Source organism: Rattus norvegicus, chromosome 6 (genome assembly GCF_036323735.1).
Source record: "Rattus norvegicus strain BN/NHsdMcwi chromosome 6, GRCr8, whole genome shotgun sequence".
Classification (NCBI taxonomy): Eukaryota; Metazoa; Chordata; class Mammalia; order Rodentia; family Muridae; genus Rattus; species Rattus norvegicus.
This window is the reverse complement of record NC_086024.1, coordinates 129,902,668-129,922,143: the sequence shown is the minus strand read 5'-3', so window position 1 is coordinate 129,922,143 and position 19,476 is coordinate 129,902,668. Positions and strand designations below refer to the sequence as shown.

The 19,476-nt window shown below is 49.2% G+C and overlaps 1 long non-coding RNA gene across 2 annotated transcripts; it reads right to left on the bottom strand.

Moving 5' to 3' along the window:
• Window positions 1-11,330: 11,330 nt before the first annotated feature.
• LOC134479469 (uncharacterized) lies at window positions 11,331-19,476 on the bottom strand. 2 transcript variants are annotated; one of them, XR_010052821.1, is made up of 4 exons: window positions 19,290-19,476; window positions 18,977-19,143; window positions 15,017-18,314; window positions 11,331-12,627 (listed from the first exon to the last, which is right to left on the bottom strand). It is a non-coding gene; the product is annotated as an uncharacterized LOC134479469 (long non-coding RNA). The 2 variants fall into 2 exon arrangements; XR_010052820.1 differs by having other exon boundaries at window positions 15,017-19,143.

The window sequence follows — 19,476 nt, the reverse complement described above, 5'->3', positions numbered from 1 at the left end:
ATACCACAAAAACAGTCTGTAGGCCACATGTTGAAATTCTCCACTGAAACGTCTTGGGCGGCCAGGTCTGCACAATTCAAATGACTCTCAGTAACAAAGTCTTCCCTGTTCCTACTAGGATGGCCCATTTAGCCCCACTTAAAGCACTCCACTGCTTTCCAAATCCAAAGTTCAAAAAAACTACATTCTTCCAAACAAAAGCATGGTCAGGCCTATCACATCAATACCTGTGTTGGTCCCTGATATCAACTTCTGTCTTAGTTAGGGTTTTACTGCTGTGAACAGACACCATGACCAAGGCAGCTCTTATAAGGATAACATTTCATTGGGGCTGGCTTACAGGTTCAGGGGTTCAGTCCATTGTCATCAAGGTGGGAGCACGACAGCATCCAGGCAGGCATGGTGAGGAGCTGAGAGTTCTACATTTTCATCCAAAGGAAGTCAGAAACAGACTGGGCATCTTCAGGCAGCCAGGAGAAAGATCTCCAAGCCCACCCCACAGTGACACACTTCCCCCAAAAGGGCCACCCCTTCTAATAGTGCCACTCCCTAGGGCAAACATGTGCAAACCATCACAATGTTCTAATGGCTATTCCTGGTTATCAGCTTAACTATGTCTGAAATGAACTACAGTCCGGAATTGGAGGGCTTACCTGGGATCCAGATCTTGAGGCTGGAAGACACTTGGTTCTGACCTGGATCTTGGCCTGGAGATCTTGAGGCATGGTGGTCATGAAGAGCTTAGGCCCAGGCAAGGTAGTACATACCTTTAATCCCAAAATACTGAGACAAGGAGATCTCTGAGTTCAAGGTCAGCCTGGGACAAAAACAAGTCCCAGATCTAGGCATGGTGGTGCACACCTTTAATCTGGGCCATACCTTCTGCTGGAGGCCTACATAAGGACACTGGAAAAAGGAAGATTCACTCTTCTTCACCTGCTTGCATTATTTACTTGCCAGCACTTCTGTTGGCACCCACGTCTACAGAGACCAGCTGAACCAACTAGCCTTGTGGGACTGAACAACTACGAGATCCTTGGACTTCCAGTCCACAGCTGACCATTGTTGGGAAACTGGACTGCAGACGGTAAGTCCAGTTTATTTTTCATAATAAATCCCTCAATATAGAAAGACATTCTATACGTTCTGTGACTGTACAGAACCCTGAATAATACAGATGTATAAATCACGTTGATCCCTTTCTTCCCCAAGTTGCTTTGGTCATAGTGTTTCGTCACAGTAATAGCAGCCTCCAGCCCAAAGGTTCATGTGTTGAAGATCTGGTACACAGAGGGTGGAGGAGCTATTGAGAGAAGACTGGACCACAAGGGGCCTGATTCCAGCAAGGGATAAGACAGAGCCTTGCTAGAGGGAGGAGGTCACTGGGGCCATGCCTCTGAGGAGTGTACATGTTCTTGATCCCCAACCCCTGTGTTCTAGCTGCCCTGAGGTAAGCAATTGTCTCAGCCATGCCCTTCTGTGAGGCTCTGAGAGAAGGCAAGAGAAAGCATATGCTGTTTGCCCCAGCTCCTGGAGGACTCTCCCAGCCAGAGCCTATGAATCACCTCCTCTATGCCAGGCTCTGAGCTAGGAAGTGGGGGTCACGGAGGCAAATCATTTCCATTTTTGCAACCCTGGAAGAACACAGCGACCTCACTCTGCAGTTGACTGTGAGGAACAACTTCAGCAGGAAGTACTATGGGGTAGCGTGGGGTACAATTCTTGTTCTACTAAAACTCCAAAAGCAGGTGCCAGAAGCACTTCCCAAACAGAGGGGCCAGGAGGAACAGACAGAGGGGAAGGCTTGGCAGTTGAGAACTTTTCTAAGAGCCTGGGGTCAGTCCACAGCACCCACATGCTGTCTCAGAGTCATCTTTAACTCCAGTTCTAGGGAATTCAACGACCCTTTCTGGCTTCCGTGGGCCAGAAAGGCACATGGTACGTAGACATAATTCAGGAAAACACTCTTCTCACACATATAATAAATTAAAAAAAAACAGACAGAAGTAAAACCATAATGATTGTGGGAGGAAATGCTATACTGATCCAGGGCTTCTGGGCATGGGAAAAGGTATCCAAAAAGGACTTCAGGATCTGGGTTTAGGTTGACAACAGAGCCCACATCAGGCTGGGGAAAGCCCCCGAGTTCATGTGAGCCTCTGCATAGCTAGAAGAGGTCATTGAAGGTGTCTGGGCCAGGGAGCCTATAAATGAAAGCAGCTCCCAGGAGTGTGTTCACAGCAAGGATGGACGGTGGGATGGCAGTAGTTGGGACACCAGAAGCCTTCTGAAGGTGACAGGGCACCACGGTCTCCAGTTACCTGCCATGTATCCATTCTGGAAATGACTTCTGAAGTCCCTGTATCAAGGAGAAGCTGTATCTTTGAGTGGGATGCTGGGCTTCTGTTTCTTCACACAGGAGAGTGTGTCAGGACTCAGGGCTTGTGCCAAGTCCAGAGCAAAGCACACTCCTGCTCTTTGGCAGCTCCACAACCTTCAGGAAGCACTTTCTTGCACCTCACTCTGGCCAGCCAACCCTTCTGGCATAGTATTAAGATACGACGGTGGCCTTTCCCAAGCTCATCAGAGGCAGACACCTCCATATCATGTGGACATGCCTAGCAAATACTGGCTTAGAAATCAAAGGTCACATGAACGTCAACATCCTTTGAAAGATGCTGTCTAGAGAACACAAGAGTAATCAAACAGGCAAATGGGGGTGTTTGTGCATTCAACATTCATGTACGGATTTTGTGGCTAAGGTCTTTAATGGCCTTCGGTTAACCCTGCAAGGATCCTGGGTAACAGGTACTTGAATCTTACGTTCCCAAAGAACAAGAGTCAGGGAACCAAAAGAAAGTATTTCACTGAAGTCCCAGACCAAGGACTAAGCCAGCACCACACAGAGATGAGCTGACTCTAACTCCTGAATTCTTCCCAACACACCTTACACTGGAGTCACACTGGCCCTTGCTGCTACCCAGCACGCCTCTCCTCTAGGGATCTGAGGTGACCCCTGCATCTCTGAGGGTCCTTGGCATGATGGCTCTCCTCAGCTCAAGGAGTCCAGAGCTATTGTGGTGACTCGGTTCAGGGAGAAAATACTCATTAGTGTGTCTCATCTATCACCTGTCCCTGCAGAGAAGACAAATTATTAAATGTGCTCTGGCTGACCTTTCAGACCTTGGCAGGAAACAACAACTAAACCTTTCTGCGGCAAAAGTGACCCTGAGGGTAAACGAAGGAGATTGGATGTGGAAATGGACAGGGAGACAGGGTTTCTGGGGTGTGAGGGGGTGGTCCAAGATCTCCAGCTCAGAGGGATGATCTTCTTAGAAGACTAAGCCAACAGTCTTTAAATAGAAATACTCAACACCAAGACCGGAAAACTCCTGGAGTATTCAGTGAAATGGAGCTTTTCTTGATATGAGTAGATATGCATTATGCAGAACATTTCTATGTGTATATGTATGTATGTATGTATGTATGTATGTGCCAATATTCACTCATTGTGATGGTTCAAATGAGGTATGGCCCCCATTATGAGTTTGAAAGTTTCGTTCATAGGACATGGCACTATTAGGAGGTGTGGCCTTGTTAGAGGAAATTGAGTCACTGTGGAGGCAGGCTTTGAGGTCTCCTATGCTCAAGCTCTACCCAGTGTCAAATCCCAATCCCCTCTTGGCTGCCTTCCCCTTGCATAAGATGTAGAACTCTCAGCTCCTCCTGCACCATACCTGCCTGGATGCTGCCATGATGATCATGGACTGAACCTCTGACCCTGTAAGCCAGCCCCAATGAAATGTTGTCCTTTATAATAGTTGCGTTGGTCATGGTGTCTGTTCACAGCAGTAAAACCCTAACTAAGACTGTCATGAAGGTCTTCCTAGGCTGGGGAGATGACACAATCAGCAGGCATGAGGATCTACATGCCTACATCACAGCTGTACATGCCTACAACACAGGGCAGAGTGTTGTGTGCCACTGGTCATCTCAGTACTGAGGAGGCAGAAACAGAAAGTTTCCCAGGGTTTATGGGCCAACTGGTCTAGCATAATCCACAAGGAAAGGGGTTCAGTGAGACACCATGTCTGAAAAAAACTGAAGTGCAGAGTGATAAAGAGGATGACACCAGACTTTGACCCCTGGCCCAAGCAAGCATGTGCACACACATACACGCTCACCTGCACGTGTGCACATGTATGTACAAGCATTCCTGATGGTCCTAGTCTCTTTCCCTTGCCCTGTAGACAGAACTCTTGGAAACAGTCACTAGCAGCACCTGATTCACCCCACACCACTTCTTTTCTGGCCATTGTGATTTGGAAGGAAAAGAAGTTACCGACTTAGCGACTGCCACACGCCAGGCAGGTGCTTGTCGCCCGCCCTTGTGGCCTCATTGAATTCTCTCTGTGACACCTACATTCCCAGTCATTGTCCTGGCCATGGGGGACTGATGCTCAGGTGGACTCAGAAATTGACTCACGGCACACAGCTTCCAAATGGTGAAGCCTGGACCCTCCACTGGTCTCTGATTGATACTCAAGTTTCTTGTATGCCCAGGTGGCTCAGAGGGCGATCGCTCAGAGCCTGACAGGATAACAGGACAGGCACAGCACTGACCAGAAGCCTAGGCAGAATGTCACAACTGTAATGAGTTTAAAGTACATTGAGACTTGAGGGGACTATCTTAGTTATGGTTTTACTGGTGTGAACAGACATCATGACCAAGGCAACTCATAAAAACAAAATTTAATTGGTGCTGGCTTACAGGTTCAGAGGTTCAGTCCATGATCATCAAAGCATGAACATGTTGACATCCAGGCAGGCATGGTGCAGATTGCTGGGAGTGCTACATCTCCATCTGAAGGCTGCTAGCAGAATACTGGTTCCCAGGCAGCTAGGATGAGGGTCTTAAAGCCCACACCCACAGTGACACATCTACTCCAACAAGGCTGCTCCTCCAAATAGTGCCACTCCCTGGGCCAAGCATTTTCGAACCGTGACAGAGACTTTCATGATGAACCTGGCAAAAGGTCAGACTGGTGGAAGGGTGAGATCAAGTGGAAATAGTGGGTTAGAAGTGGAAATAGAATTTTAAGGGTCATCTAAAGGGAGGCAGAGTAGCAGGCAGAGGGAAGAAAATGTAAAGTGGCAGACCAAGCAATGACCAAAGGCTACACTCAGTTAGCTGGAACTTGGAGTGTGTGTGTGTGTGTGTGTGTGTGTGTGTGTGTGTGTGTGTGTGTGTGTGTAAGACAGGAAGTAATGTGGAAAGGAACTGGAGAGACTGAAGAATTGTGCCTGGCTGCAGGTCTGGGCTTCTGTGTTGAGTGAGGGGGTTGAGTCACAGCATGAGGCCATCCTCAGGTGCAGCCCCAGTGGAAAGTTACCATCAAGACTGTTGCTATTGCCACAGCGCAAAGGGTTGTGAAGGGACAGTCCTGAGGAGAAAGGAGAACTTAGCTATGTCAGAGAGAAGCAGAAAGAGTTAGACTGAAGAGGGTTGGCTCTCTTCCGAGGCACAGAGCAGGTGTGTGGAAGAGGAAACATCACTGGGAGAGAGGTCACAGGAAGAGGTGTGGGCCAGGGGAGGGGGATCTAGGATCTCCGGCTCTATCGAGGCGCGCTTGAGGTGACCTTACAGCATCCAGTGGGATGTCCTCGGAGGAGGGAAGCATGTGTTGAGCATTTGAGAAGCTGGCCTAGCACCTTCCAGACATCCTTCTGCATACCCAGAATCCATCCTAGAATTCTCTCTGCAATACTTTAGCCCTCCCTCAGTCCATCCAAGGATCTACTGTGTCCTCATCCTGTAGACCTTCTCATGCAGAGAAAGTTTTGGGTTCTGGTACTTTCTACCCTGAGCAACCCTCTCATCTCCTCACACTTCGGTTTTTAGAGAGACCTCACCAGCATTCTCTTCTACTCAACCTCGCCATTTCTCCCAGTCCTTGGGATCTCCCCCAGCACTGCACTCGCTGATTAAACGCCATTGCTCCCAGAGTACACACACACTCTTTCCTCCTCTTCTCTGTTCTTAGGTCATCGCCGTGACAGTTCATCTTCATGGCCAACTGGGTTAAGAACCACCTGGGAGATTACGCCACCAATTACAGCTACCAGGGACTCTCCGGACAGATTTAGCTGAGGAGAGAAGACCCACCTTGAATGTGGAGAGTAGATATTGGGGTAATCTTTTGTGCACTGTGAAACGATTGCCTTCGTATTATTCAAATGCTGACTGAGTACAGGCTGGACTTTGGTATTGCTATTTTTTATGAAGCATCAGCTGTTTCAATGTTATATAAACATCTCCATCACATTCTGATTGGCTTAATAAAAAGCTGAAGGGTCTATCCCAGGGCAGGAGAGGAAAAACAGGACTCCTGGGCAGAGACAGGAACTCTGGGAAAGAGAGGTGGAGATTAGCCAGCAGAGGAAGAGATAGGTGCTAGGACCCAAGAAAAGGTAATTAACAAAGCATGGGGCAGAACTTAGATTAGGATAAATGGGTTAATTAGATAGACGAGCTAATTGGGAACAAGTCTAAGCTAAGGCCAAGGTTTCATAATTAGTTAAATGGTTTCCATGTCATTACTCAGGGCACTGGTGGGTCAGAGACAGTCCAGTGGTACTCATGGGCTAAGAGTTCATAAAAAGGGGAAACAGACAAGGCTAGCTGAGCACCAGCATTCATCTCTCTCCGCTTCCTGACAACAGACACAATGGAGTCAGCTGCATCCTACTTCCACCTACTCCTGGCTTCTGACCTTACACCCTCAAACGTGAGCCTCATCCTTCTGTGCCCATCTCTTAGATTTCTCTGATGATTGGACTTTCCTCCAATGCCTTCTTTTCATAGACTATTACACTGAAGCTTCTGGGTTACCTTAAAACACTTTTGCTCTGCCCTAAACTCTTTATAGGCTCCTTCTCCACCTGGACACCCCTCCACCTGAATACCCATCCACCTGGACACACCTCCACCTGGGCATCTTTCCACATGGACACCCCTCCACCTGGATACCCATCCACCTGGACACCACTCTACCTGGGCATCTCTCCACATGGACACCCCTCTACCTGGACACCCCTCCACCTGTACACCCATCCACCTGGACACCACTCCACCTGGACACACATCTACCTGGACAAACCTCCACCTGGACACCACTCCACCTGGATACCCCTCCACCTGGACACTCTTCCACCTGGATACCCTTCCACCTGGACATACCTCCACCTGGGCATCTCTCAACATGGACACCCCTCCACCTGGACACTATCCATCTGGACACCCCTCCACCTGGACACCCATGCACCTGGACACCACTCCACCTTGGCATCTCTCCACATGGACACCCCTCTACTTGGACACCCCTCCACCTGGACACTATCCATCTGGACACCCCTCCACCTGGACACCACTCCACCTTGGCATCTCTTCACATGGACACCCTTCCACCTGGACACCCTTCTATCTAGACACCACTCCACCTGGACAACCCTCCACTTGGACACCCACTCACCTGGACACCCCTCTACTTGGACACCCCTCCACCTGGGCACCTCTCCACCTGGGCACCCCTCCACCCGGGGACCCCTTGGACACCCCTCCACCTGGGCACCTCTCCACCTAGACACCCCTCCACCCGGGGACCCCATGGACACCCCTCCACCACCTGGGCATCCATCTACCTGGACACCGCTCCAACTGGGCATCTCTCCACATGGACACCCCTCCACCTGGACACCACTCCACCTGTACAATCTATTGGCTCCCCAATCTCAGCATGTCTCTTACTTGGCATTACCAACTACCTGGTGACACTTGGAAGCCACCCTCAATTCTTCTCTTATTCATCACATCCAAATGGATTCCCAGATTGCAATCATTTGACCTAACATCTCTGAGGTCATTTCCTTTATCCATACCCAACATTCCCTGGTGTTTGAGATGGCCTTACCACTTCTTCCTGGATTCCTGCCATCCTTGTCCAATTGCGCCCCGTATTTAGCCTTGTCTTTTTCTCGTCCCCCTCGCTGTGGAATCTACATCCCACAGAATTGCTGTCCTCCATTCATCTCTCACAGACTCCACTGCCCATGTGTGGTACTTGCCGAGGAGGCATCTAAGGACTGGCTTTTCATGGGACTAATTTCCGAAGACACATTTCAGAACTCATTAGTCTACAGGCTAGAGTCAGGGCTACGACACGCAGCATCTAAAGGCCCCACGCTGCTGCTAGAGTCTGAATGTTTATTGGCTGCCAAAGGCTTGTGTGGTAGACCTTGGTCCCTAAGGAGGTGCTGCTGGGGGAGGTGGGGTGGTGTTGACGGTTAGGCCGTTATGCTGCAACCCTTTATTACAGTTCCTCATGTTGTGGTGACCCCAACCATAAAACTGTTTCTGTTGCTACTTCGTAGCTGTACTTTGTGAATTTGTTATGAATCATAGATATTTGTGTTTTCCAACGGTCTTAGGCGATCTCTGTGAAAGGGTTATTTGACCCTCAAAGGTCACGACCCACAGGTTGAAAACCACTGGCCTAGGTGGAGATCATTCCTCTGTGTATAACCGTATGCCATTTCATGTTTACTCCCCATCTATGAGGTGTGCCTCTGTGAGCACTCCACCTTGAGGGAATGCCTCGTCACAAGCCAGAGAGTGTTCAATGTGTCCAAAAGTCAGAAGTTGGTATCTGTCTGTGGGTCGAGATGGAGAGATAATCAAGAGAAAAATCGATGTCCCTTATGCAAACATTTCTCAAATTAACCATTTCATGGAGTCAGCCATTTCAACCCATCGAGAGGGCTAAACGGAGGCCGTGACCCTGCCAATCCACTCACAGGAGCATATGCCTTCTGAGATTCTGCTTGTGGCTCTGAGGGGAGAGATCAAAGTCAGGAGACAGAAGGTGAGAACCAAATTGACTTCCACCCCGTCTTTAAAGGATGATTCCAGACGTCTCTGAGTTTTGTCATCATTGACGTTAGCCAACTCTCTGGTGTTCCTCTTCCCCACTGTCCCTAAGAATGTTTGGCTACTCTAGTCGGAAGGTGCCTTGGATCAACACCCACCCTCCCTTTTCCCTTCTTATAGCATGATGCTGTGTGACCACTGCTGAGCAAAGGGGAGACTTCTGCCGGAGGTCCCAGGATACAGTCTGTGAGTCGACACCCAGGCTGGAAGGATATGGTGGCCTCTGAGTCACCCATGCTCCTGCAGGGAACACCAGCCTGCTCATTGGTTCACCAAGATGAGCTCTGGTAGAGTTGTGTTACTTTAGTCTGAGGCCCATGCCCTGCACGGGTTTCAGGCATTCGTTCACATCTCCCCAGATCCTATACACAGTGCTCCCCAGAGGCCACACAGCAGTGCTCCCAGATGACCAGTGCACCCAGCCATCTACTTCTTGACAACTGCACCTTGCCTTCATTGTCAGGCCCCTTCCTGCCTTGCCTGTATTCATTCCTTCCCTGTAGCCCTACCTTTCTGATCAAGCCACATCTTCCTCTGTAAGGCTCAAAGTAAGCCTTAGCCACCAGGAGACCCTCAAATGAGACTCGAGAATGGAGTTTGATGCAAAAGCAAGAATTTTATTGTTCCAGTGTGCTGGGGTCATCTTGCACCCAGAGGAGAGGCGACCCCTTCTCTCTCTTTCATATGCTTTTTATACAATTTTTTGAGAACAGATTATAGCAACAGCAACTAGGCACGCAATGATTGGTGATCCTGGTGAACTTAACATTAATTGGCTGGGCAAGGAAGGGAGCCCTGGGAACTCAGGGGCCTTCCATATTTCCAGGTACTCAGATAATTGGCTGGGCAGGTCAGGGAACCCAGGGACCCTCCCTAAGGCCCAGTGGGAAGTTTCAAGTCAGGGCTCCCTCTCTCCTCAACTTGAACCCTCTGCAGCAAGATGCAGGGTGTTACAAATGTTACAAATTTGTTTCTACAGGCAGTGCTTCAACAACCTGTCTCTCAGCACAGGGCCCCAATATCTGATCTGCATCCAGCCAGGGCTTCTGGTTCCCCACTTCTTTATGAGACTGCAGAAGAAGCAGGCCTTCTACACTCTGCCACAAAGGTCAACTTCATTAATGCTTAAGGCCTCTGTTGTGCTTAAGACCTTTACGTTGTCCATCTGTGCCTCAATTTATCTATCTGCTAGATGGGGATAATAGTGTATAAGGCACAAATCCAGGGTATGCATGTGAAAGGAACTTCTGTACCACAGACATTCATACCAGGTTAGCTGGAGTTGCCAGGCCTCTCAGAAGGTGAATCCTCCTCACCAGGTAGTGGGAGGACCACGAGGAAGACAAAAATCCACACAACGCCCACTGCCCAATTGGCTGAGAGCTCCAGCCCAGCCCTCCCTCTCTGGCCAGCCCCAATCCACTGTCCTTTTGTCCCATTATTTCTGGAACTATCAGGAGGACACAGGGGACCCTCTGCCTCCCTCTAAGCTGGATCCCCACTCTGCATCGTCTCTTTATTTTATCCCCTGGCCAGTTTGTGGGGCTATTATAGCTTCTCTTGCTTAAAATAGCTAAACTAATAAATAGTAATTCTTCTGAAAAAAAAAAAAAAAGAGCCACTCTCCAAGCAGGCAACATTCAAAGGCATCTGAGGCCACAGTTACAGGCAAGACAGCTCAGTGGAGGCTATCTCCTCCTCTCTGGAATCAGGGAACTCTTTATAGATTTTAATCATATTTCTCAAAAACAAGACTTATTCCCCCATGAAAGGCTTGTCTCTAGCTTACGGCGATCAGAGCCAGCTATGTTGTGCAGCAGAGAAAACAAAACCTGCAGGGACCACTGCAGCTAAAATGCGTCAGGGCACAAACCATTGCCTGACACGGCCACGAAGAAGCTGTCGTCTTCCCCACATGTAGAACACCAGTCCCCTAGGAAAGACAGAGCTCACCATGGCAAATGGCTGTGGGGGTCGACAGGGCTGAACCTCCCTCTGACTCAGCCTTCATTTTCAATCTCGTCTTTCAACACATCCATTCAGTTGGTCCATGAGACAACTCATGGTCACGTCCTTAGGAAAGTCACTGAGCCTTGGTCTCAATGGCTTCACCTGTAAAATGGGACCAGTGCGCTCTGTTCTGACAACCTCTATAACTCCTGCTACTCTGCTACCTAAAAGGGGGCCAGAGATGACGACGTAGATGCCCTCCACAAGTGTCAATTTCTGAAATATGAAAGCTATCCTGTGAAATGCTGGCATGAGTTGGAAGGATGTACAGAAAAAACCCAGTGTCTTACTCGGGGTTTCTATTCCTGCACAAACATCATGACCAAGAAGCAAGTTGGGGAGGAAAGGGTTTATTCAGCTCACACTTCCACAGTGCTGTTCATCACCAAAGGAAGTCAGGACTGGAACTCAAGCAGGGCAGGAAGCAGGAGCTGAGGCAGAGGCCATGGAGGGATGTTACTTACTGGCTTGCTTCCCCCGGCTTGCTCAGCTTGCTCTCTTATAGAACCCGAGGCCACCAGCCCAGAGATGGCACCACCCACAATGGGCCCTCCCCACTTGCTCACTAATTGAGAAAATGCCTCACAGCTGGATCTCATGGAGGCATTTCCTCAAGGGAGGTTCCTGTCTGTGATAGCTCCAGCTGGTGTCAGGTTGACACACAAAGGCAGCCAGTACACCCAGCAACGTCTCCAGTAGCTAAAGGGACAGGACGGAACACTAGTGAGGTCTCTGTAACCGCAGCCTCTCCACTGACCTGCTAGAGAGAGACCTCTGCATGAGGAGGACACTCTGTGTCTTTGGTCAGGGGTGACAGGGTGGATCCACCTTGCTGTGACTTTGAGCAACCTGAACAGCTCATCCCATCCCTTCAACCTGATCTTCTGCCTGAGGGTGGGGGTGGGGCTGGCGGCAGCTCTGATAGAATTCACAGCCGTGTTTCCTTTAACCTTAACTGAGGTGCAGGCAGACACCTTGTCAGAAATAATAGTGGCCAATGATCCATGCTCGCACAGGGGTGAGAGGGAACGGGTGATATAGCCTGCTCCTACAGTCCTCACCAGGGGATTTCCAGGAGGAAGCCCTCTCACTTAGGCGTGGAGGGAGTGCTCCCCAGGGGCGTTTAGCAAACAGGCAGTGCTCCTGGTGTATAGCTTCTCAAAGTCAAGAGTGCCGCTAAACAACAAGGAAGGATCTGGTTCAAAATGGCCGAGGTGCTGAGGTAGAGAGCTCTGGCTAGATGGTAGTTCAGGGACTCCAAGAACTACTTCACAGCCACTATGACTCACTAGCATTTACCTCTTTCTTTAATGGCAGATGGCCATTGTTAAGCGGGGGTCCTGAGCAACCACAGTGGCCACTGTGAACCTCGTGCAGGGGTCAGGGGTCATCATCAAAGAAAGGGTCTCTAGAGTTCAGTTGTGAGTGAGGCGTTTACGGGACTCAAGCTGAAGTGGCACGCAGGCTTGTGTGCTTCTGTCTCGCTATCCGTTGCAGGATGTTGCCAAGATGCGTTTCACTTCCAAAAGACACCTTCGTGTATATCACCAAGCACCACATTTGCAAATCATGGCGCCAGCTCCAGAGTATGTGGAGTCTGAGTGAGAGGCATCATTTGTGTAAGCATCGACCTGTCAAGAGAAACGTGCTGAGTACCTTTCATGCCCGAGACATGGGGTTGTGTCCTGGAATTCCAAATGAGCTCCCAGGGGGCACCCAGATGGCAGCGGACACCTGCAGAACAGCTGCTGCTTGGGCTGGGGTTGAGCTGATGCGGACGCCATCATGGCGGGGGCTGGCTAGCTGTCTCCCAAACCTGTTCCTGTCATCCTACACACACACTCACACATGCACAGATCACACATGTATACATGTACACACAGAGAGAGAGAAGAGGGCAACCAAACCTGTTCCTGTTGTCCTACACACACATACAGAGAGAGAGAGAGAGAGAGAGAGAGAGAGAGACAGAGAGAGAGAGACAGAGAGACAGGGAGAGAGACAGAGACAGAGAGTGAGACAGACAAATGGACAGAGACAGAGCCACATTCTGTTTCCAGGCCCTCTGAATACTGATCTGTGAGCCGAACACAGCATCATTTGTCTCCCACCTGTGCTTAGCCTCTGTTCTGTCCCTATTTTTTCTCCAGATGCTGGGGACCTGAAATCATGTGGGGTTCACAGCTGCCCTATGAATGAGACCCTAATACCTGAATGACCTTGGGGGGACAATGACTCCTTAACACAAATACATATTGTATCAGTCATGGCTGAGGGAGACCGGATGAACAAGATGGCTGGGGAGGCCTGAGAACCCACAATCTGATGTCGAGGCAGATACAAGTAAATCCAAGCATGTGACTCAGTCCAAGTCAGAAGGTTCAGACCAAAGAACTCTAACAGTACAAGTACTTTGGAGGCAAAGGCCTGACACCCAAAGTGTGGATATCCAGGAGACAGAAGACCCACTCGAAAATGTCACCTTTCCTCTCTCTACCATTTTGTTCCAGTTGGGCCCTCACCACAGAATCCCTTATCCAGTCAAGTCGACATCTAACATTTACTGGAGTGAGGGATCGGTCTGCGCAGTGCTAAGCTACTGACGTGTGGGGCGTTCTTTGTTATAGTGGCCACTGTAACATGAACGGAGATGAGACTTGTCTCTAGCCATCATTCCCAGGAAAGATGGCTCTCGTGGAGACAGACCTCCTGCACAGGGAGGTTTGTCACACCTGCCTGCACATCTTTCCAAATCTTTGCTGTGGTTGCTCCAGAGCAGAGGCTTCGGGATACCAATCCTCCTGGGAGGGGAGCTAGGAGACTTGTCTCCTTAAACAACTTGTAACACATAGATGAGATGGTATGAGACGGGCCCTTCCCGAGCCACTGTATAATAACTGGGTGTCTTTGTGACTTTTCTATTGCTGTGATGAGATGCCATGACCAAAGCAGCTACGGAAGAGTTTCCTTAGGGCTCACGGTTTTGGAGGGTTAGAGACCATGACCATCATGGCGGCAGGCAGGCAGGCAGGCAGGTATGGAGCAGTAGCTGAGAGCTTACATCTTCATCAATAAGCATGAGAGAGAGCTGAGAAGGCCATGGACTTTTGAAACACCAAAGCCTGCCCCCAGTGACACGCCTCCTCTAACAAGACCACGCCTCCTCCAACAAGACCATGCCTCCTAATCCTTCCCAAACAGTTCCACTAGTTGGGGTGGGGGAGGTGGGCAGCGGGGAGGGCGAATATCCCAGCATAGGAGCTCACAGGGGCCATTTGCATTTAAACCACCACACTGGGTTTGACTCCAGGCTCTGAGATTTGATGTGTGGTGTTAAACAAATTACTGGTGAGAATTTGGAAGTAAAAACTGGTTTGAAAATTACAGGGTTAAAAGGACTGCCCTCCCCAAAGAGAACAGGTATTTTTATAGTTGTTGTTGTTGTTGTTGGGGTTGTTTTTATTTTTGGCTAAAAGACAGAAATATCCTTGAGCCTATGAGCAATGTTGTCCTTGCCAGAGCCAAAGATACCCTAGCTTATCCCTGGCCAGAAAAGTCTGAGGATACCCGAAGAGGGGATGTTTTATCCTAACCTCTTTCCCTCCCTAAAGAAGCCCACCCCCATGCCTTTCCTGGAAACCATCCTGAAGATGCCACTGAAACTCCAAGGCAGCCCAGCCCCCGAGACGGAATCTAGACTGACCGTCCCATCCCTCTGGTAGAGCCTTGGCAACTAAAAGGCCCTCAGTGTATCCCACTCCCAGGCATCCCCACTGCTGTACAGGCCTCTGCTAACTTTTTCCTCAGCTCCCTATAGTAAAATACCTGGATCTCTCTCTCTGTCGTCTGTGAATTCCATTCTTCATATTTAGGGACAAGGACCTTCGGAAAGACGCTAGCTTGGGCTGGCCTTGGTAGTCATTGAGTTTCTGGGGATGCTAGCTCCTTGAGCCAAGCTCTCCAAGAGCTAGAAAAGGCTCCATTGCTCTCAAAGTCACCCCACTATCCCACTCTCATTACCTCACCGTGCTCAACCTGCTCCTAGCACGAAGGCATCTTCTTCACACAGTTTCCGCACGGAGAGCATTGATCCCGGGTCCTGGTGCTTCACGTTGGCCATCATCATTATCTTTTCCAAGCACTCAGCATTTAGCACGGTGTCTCAAAGCAGAGAGTTTGTTGATAGAATGAATAATTCATTAAAAATCATCCGAGGCAGAGAAACACAAGGGGAGAGAGATTGCTCACCGAAAGCTGATTCAGCTACCATAATTAATTCCGAAGATACATTCTGTTGGCTTCTTTTCAGCAAGGATTCTCCCCTAGACTTAATTAGAAAAGCAAAGTCAACATCTTATCAGGGTGCTTATCCTTTTTCATGCTCATCTTAAAAAAAAAAAAAAAAAAAAAAAAAAAAAACAACCTAACTAAAGCTGGGCTGCTATTTTGTTTAGCACAGCAGAAGTCTTACCCTGGGTCTTTGCAAAGCCAAGTACCACCTAGCCATGCTGTCTGCTTCTAAACGCAGAGCAGAAGGCAGACAACTTTAAAGATCCAAGAGACGATGGCAGGCACCTGTGACGTGACAAGAAGGACCCAGCCCCGGGTGAAAATGGCTTTAACCTCAGCTCTCAGGAGTCACAGTAAGGCTAGGTATCTCTGCTGAGCACCAGGTCCATCAGGATTATGAAGCAAGACAACCTCGAGCTCAGAAACAAACAGAAAAACAAAACAAAACAAACAAACAAAACAGCAACAAAGGGCTCGAGAGTTAAGAGTGCTGGTTACTCTTCCAGAAGTGTGATTCCCAGCCCCACATCACAGCTCACAGCCATCTGTCATTTCAGGTTCAGAGGACCTGACGCCCTCTTCTGGCTTCCTCCAGCACTGCATGCACATGGTGCATGGACTTACATGTAGGTAAAAAGTCCCGTACACATAAAACAAAACGAAAACAGCAACAAACAGAAGGTCCTAGAAACGACCTCGAGTTTAGGGGCAGACAGCAAGGCGCTGGGAAGATTGGAATTATCCAAGGTTTCCAGCCAGGAGTCAATAGCTACTCTCCTAAAGCCTCTACCCCCAGGCACTTCCCCCAGGACCCAATGCAAACACAATCGTTCATCCTGCCTCCTCCATGGCAGGACACCAATACCAGAAGTCTGTGGTCACATCTGAAGTCCGAATGCCACATCAGAAGATTAATGAACCAAGGCACCGACCGGGAAGAAATGCTTCCACCTGTGTGTGTGTATATATGTGTGTGTGTGTGTAGGGTTAGGGGTGTGAGCATTGTGGCAGTGCAGTCAGATGTGTCTTCCAGTTGCAAAGGGTGGGAAAATCAATACTACCCTTTGGGATCAAATCAGTATTCCAATGTCCTGTGCACTCATGTTGCTGGTGAAATAACTCAGGGCTGCTGGGTGTGAAGGTAAAGCCATCGGAACAACCAAACTCCTGCTGGATGAGGTACATCTAGGCAAGGTGTCCAGCCCAATGCCCTGTCATGGGCAGGGGCCCGGCAGACCACAGTGGCCCTGATGCTGTCTCCCAGTGGCCTGGGAGAAAATGCTTCACCAACATGTATTTGTCTTCCTTTTCAGCAAAATGGCGCCAGCGAGGGCTGTTGCCAGGAAGTCCTTGTGCTCGACTTGGTTGGAAAGCACAGTAGGCCTGAGGCAGCTCTTCAGACAGGCCTGGGCCTTGGACTACTGAAGCTTTGTGGATTAGGATGATGGAAACAGAGAGTTGGAGCGAACAGAAGAACTAGAGGCTTTCAGCTCCTGGCCTCAAAAAGCCAAGGACTTAAAGCTCTAGATACTCCGATGGGAGGCTTATGGCTCTGGGGTTCTGACTGTCAACACCCAGCACTAAAGAGTCAGTGAAATGTGAGCTGCTCATTGGAGCATCTACTGGGAGAGCAACAGCCAACCTGACTGAGAAGGAGCTGCAGGTCTTCAGTCTTCCAGTGTTGGAGACTTGCAATATCTCACGCACCACCCGTTGCCTTCTGTGGTCCTGACAGACTCTTCTGCCCTGTCTCCGTGTCTTTCATCATTGCCCCCTTCTGTTCCAGGATACCACTGCAGCTTCTCTTCACGTGACAGGCACAGCCTTCCCTACTCAGAAAACTCATAAGCGGTCAAAGAAAGGGAGCCTGTTACTTGGCCTTGTGCCGTGGGCTAACTCGGAACCAGAGCTGTCCACTCTGGTTGTGGAGCACAGTATTCGGCTGAGGGGATTGTGTTTACACCAGTCCCTAGCCTCTTGCTGAGAAGCGTTCCCACTGCTGTCTGCAGTGAGAAAAGCTTCAGGTTTCTCTAAGGGTCGTCTGCAGCAGCCCTGACTCAGGTAAAGCCTCCTAGAGCTGAACCAGGGGTGTTGGCTGCATGATTTCCTATAGCTGAGGTGTTTTCAGAGTGGTCAATGCCGGTGACTTATAGCCCACTCCAGGCTGTTAGATGAAAGGAAAGAGTCTGTTTGCTGACACTCAAAGACCAGAGTGACCTGCCTACTCCTGACCATTCACTCCTTCCAAAATGAGAGGATACTTACAATAAAGACCTAAAGAATTCACAATGCAGGGCTGGAGAGATGGCTCAGCGGTTAAGAGCGCTGACTGCTCTTCTAGAGGTCTCCTGAGTTCAAATCCCAGCAACCACATGGTGGCTCACAACCATCTGTAATGGGATCTGATGCCCTCTCCTGGTGTGCGTGAAGACAGCGACGGTGTACTCACATTCATGAAATTAATTAAAATTATTAAAATTAATTTTTAAAAAAGAATTCACAATGCCTAGCCTTTATTCTAACAAAAGTATATCATAAGGGCCAGCATCATCTAAGGATAACAGTGCTCGCCCCCACCACCGTGCCCTGAGGACACGTGGGTCCCCTCTGTCTCACACTTGCCTTAAATTAACACTAAGGATGCAGCTGCATTTGCAAGCACACAGCTGTGCAGCATAGACAGCTCCAAACACATACAAATAGGTTCTCATGGACCGATTTCCTTTAATAACTCCAAATATTTGAGAATGTCTGAATCACGGCAGGGCATGGTGGCTCATGCCTTTAATCCCAGGGGACAGAAGCAGAAGAATCTCTGAGTTTGAGGCCAGCCTGGCCTACAGAGCAAGTTCCAGGATAGCCAGGGCTACACGGGGAAACCCTGTCTCAAAAAGCCAGGAAACAAATAAACAAAAAAAAGTTTAAAAACTCTTTGCATCTTAACGGAACCACAGAACAGCTTCTAGCCTTCTGGAACATTTCTTCACATGGGAATGAAGATATCCTCCTCACAGGATTTTCTGTAGGACTGAGAAATAAATCCATATCAAAACGTGGCACAGAATAAGTAAGTTTTCGGCAATTAGCAGTGCCAGCGCCCGGCTTTCTTTCCATGATGTCCCCAAGAGCAGTACTACCTCGTTTCTAGCTTCACATGGTCACTTTCTACAGTGTGAATTTTACCGCCTTACTCACAGTGCTCTCGGCCTCATGTCACCTGGTTCAGTTGTGGATTAGTTATTTTCTACTGCTGTGATAAACCCTATGACCAAGTCTGTCCAATCTTCATTTCCCGCTGACTCTACTTCCTTACCAGATTTTACAGCCCCTCATTTCTCCCTCATCTCAGCCATCCCTGTACCGGCCACCATCTTCCTGCTCTTAGTGGACGGTGGCCATCACCAGTTTCCCTGTCCAGTTCCTTATGAAGCAAGGTCTCCTTCAGTCTTATATAACCTTCTCTGGAGCTTGTGACTTATCCTAAGGGCGGTGACCTGTCGGATTCACGATTTCAAAGATCTCACTGTGGTGTCAGGAGTTATAAGGACAGTCCGAAGACAGGAAGAGAATGTGGGCAAAACAAACCGGCCACTTTAGACCAGTTCTAGGCTACTAAAATAGTGCAAAGCAAAGAGCTGGCAGTGACTCCCAAGCAAGGAGTGGATTTGGCAAGAGAAGTTTTGAGTTCACCTTTTCTCCAGCTCTTCCTCCGTGGGATTCCTGCAACTCGCCATAACGCAGCTCCAAGATTTCAGTGGGAGGGAGCAAGCTTGCAGAGTCGGACAAAACAAGCAGTTTCAGCACCCGGGGACTCACGAACCCACTGCGAGCTGGCATCTCGTCCTCCGATCAAAGTGCTGTTTCATTTCCAGACAGAGCACAAAGCATCCAAGGGGAATTAAATTAATAAGCTGCACAACAGACAAAGACCCGCTGCGTCCTTTCTGAGTCACTCCGGCACCGAGGGCCCCAGCTTGTGTGCTGATTAACAGGGGATTCTCACCTGGGGACAGGAAGCCTGAAGTCGGTCTGCTTAATTATCCTTGTCATCTGCGGGCATCTGGAGTGGAGGAGGTCCGGGGCCCGGCTTGTCTGTGGCTGGACTTAAATTATAATACGATGATTATTCATAGCGTATTCAAATGCAGCTGGGACTCCTTTAATCTAGCATTTTTACGGGCAACCGTCAT